General features: G+C 53.1%; 1 protein-coding gene across 2 annotated transcripts in view; it reads right to left on the reverse strand.

The window, feature by feature from the left end:
* The window catches only part of ANXA2 (annexin A2), a 44,828-nt gene extending 44,140 nt beyond the window's left edge, over positions 1-688 (reverse strand). The window contains exon 1 of one of the 2 annotated variants that reach the window (XM_006732328.3): positions 571-688. The gene's annotated coding sequence lies outside the window, so the exon portion shown is untranslated. Of the gene's footprint in view, positions 1-367; positions 385-570 lie in introns of those variants that run through there. The other variant, XM_081831198.1, reaches the window with a different exon arrangement.
* Positions 689-2,599: the final 1,911 nt, after the last annotated feature.

The following is a 2,599-nucleotide window of genomic DNA, read 5'->3' on the forward strand; positions in this document are numbered from 1 at the left end:
CATCCTCCCCCCACTGCTTCCTTCCAGATGGTCGGTACAAGTTCCACAAATGTTTTTTGTGTTTTTTTTTTTTCAAATAAAGTAATTTAAAACTGAGGGAGGTTACTTTCTAGATGGCCGTTAAGCTTTTGTTAAACGTGGAGGGAAATGCCCCCAAGACTGCTCCGCCTGGGACCCAAGGTTACCCGAGCAACCACACCCTGCCCACCGCGGCGCCCGACACGTCTGGAATGTGGGGCCTCCCTCCGTCCCCCCCGCCCCCGCGCCCGTCTCCGAGCTTCCTGGAAGCGCTTCGGGGGGATGCCCGACGCCCTCCCTCTGCCTTGCAACCCCAACGCCGGGACGCAACCAGTTCCCTCACTCCTACCTAGATCACCCTGCTACTACGCTGCTCTCCGCAGAACCCCTTGTGCAGACCGTCCCTCCAGCCCCCTTCCCTGGACGGCTTCCCGGGTTCCTGTGGCCTAAGGCTCTTCGCAAGGCCGTCTTCCTCTTTTCCCCGCTGCTCCCCGCCCCGCTAGCGCGGCGGTCCCGGGGCCATAGCGGGAGGGCGGGGCGCACCCCGCTTACCTGGGCCCGGCGCCGAGAGCGGCGAGCGTCCCCAGTTGTAGAGCAGAGCTGGCTGCCCTGGGTGGGGCTTTTATAGCCGCGACATCCTCAGTGCAAGGGAGGCCCGCCCCACCCCGCCTCCCCCTGCCCGCTCCCACCCCAAGTCAGGGTGACTCACCCTCCCCGGCCGCCGCCTACTGGGGCGGCCTCGCCCTGGAACGTTCCCGAGCCGCGCCATGCAGGAGCGGCCCCCGCGCCCACTGCCCTGCCCTCCATTAAAGCTCTGCTGAGACTTCCTTGAGGCCCATCGGCGGCCTCGTTTCTTCCACCCTTCCTCTTTACTTTTTTAGCGCCATGTCAAGTTCTCAGCCCTGACTTAGGTTAATAAATTAGCAAGACTTTAATAGACGCGGAGCTTGGTTAAGTCACATTTTTTTTTAGGGGTCACTGAAATGGAAGAATTGTTCCAAAAACATAAATCGAGATTCCCCTGAGCAGGGGCCGTTGGCATCCAGCTCCAGCTCCCAGTTACCGTCTGCAAACATATTAGCTTAACCTCTGACCAACAGTTCCTGGGAGGAGAGTGGGGCGGGCGATCCGCCTGGTCCTGCCCTGCAAAGACTGGCTCACGTGGGCCTCGCAGCACGCAGCCAGGCCCGGAGCCAGGGTTGGGATGAGAGGAACGGGTGGGAGGCCAAAGCCAGGCTCCAAGATCCCACACCCCTCTCCCGCCTCGGGAGGAGCCCGTTTTTCCGGAGCGCGGTCCTCTCAGCTTCTCTCCACACCTCCCACAACCGGGCTCAGCACCCTGCGCGCATGGCAGCGCTGCGCGTCCTCGTGGCAGGCCATCCGGGCTGGGTGGGGCCGGTGGCTTTGAGTCTCGAGTTCCAACAAAGAAATTACCTCCCTTCCTTCTTTCTTAACTGCCGATCTTTTGCTGCCTCTTTGCTGGCTCCCTCCGCTAGGTTTTGCTTAATTTCTCGCTTTTCTCCCCTTCTCTATTTCTACGGACCACAGTGGCAACATGTAAGCAAACATGTTTTTGTGTATGATTGCTCAAATACTGTACTCAGACTTCAAACTAGCAGGAATGTTTGGCTAAGAATCTTGATGACCTCTCCCTGCACCTTTGAATTCTTTCCTTTCACACATTTCAGAGCTCTTCTCCTACTCCTGATGCTTATGTGTTTTAATCTTCCACCTATCTTGAGGTCTATTTTTACTTTCTAGTTGATCATCATTTCACTCCAGGGAACCATAAAATTAAAGGAAAGCCAAAAGACGTTGGTAGCCATGCTCATGGTCACCTAGCCAGCTAGCCACAAAGGGGGCGTCTCTGGACACTCAGCCCTGAGCTCATGGTTATCCAGTTCATTCACTTGTAATGATACATAATAGGCCCTATCAGAAGGGCACATAGAAAATAAATCAACAGTTTCTGATTTTAAAAAGATTTTTTAGAAAGATTTTAAGTAATGTCTACACCCAACATGGGTTCCAACTCACAACCCTGAGATCAAGGGTTGCTGGCTCCACCGACTGAGCCAGCCAGGAGCCCCCTGGTTTACATTTATAGCTCAATTTAGGCTGAAAGTCTTACAGGCAGAAATCGTGTTTATCTGCCTACTCCTCTGAACATTTTGGAACAGAAGGGAACACAGGCTGACTATTAATGGTGGACAGGCTTCTGCCTCCCTTCTATTCCTTTCAGGGCAGGGTACACAGCCCCTTACTCCTACTTGTGTGTGGTGGGCCCACTACAGAAGATAAGATTTAATTCAAATCATATGGAATGCATAAAAGCCACCAAGTCTTCAAAAGAATGTTTTTTGTTTATCTTGGGACTCTAGCAAATTCAGACATACAGATCTGTGCAACAGCCTGTTTGCTTCAAGCTCCAGAACTTTACACTGATGTTATAAAAATGAAGCTATTAGAAGTCATGGTTTGCTATCCAAGGAATGTGGGGCCAATTCTGCCAGTATAAAAGAACTTCTTAATCTCTTTGTGCAAAGATTCTCTTTTTCCTTTCTTTTCCCCCCATAGCTGG

The sequence above is a fragment of the Leptonychotes weddellii genome, chromosome 9, assembly GCF_054177405.1.
Source record: "Leptonychotes weddellii isolate Sample4059 chromosome 9, ASM5417740v2, whole genome shotgun sequence".
Classification (NCBI taxonomy): domain Eukaryota; kingdom Metazoa; phylum Chordata; class Mammalia; order Carnivora; family Phocidae; genus Leptonychotes; species Leptonychotes weddellii.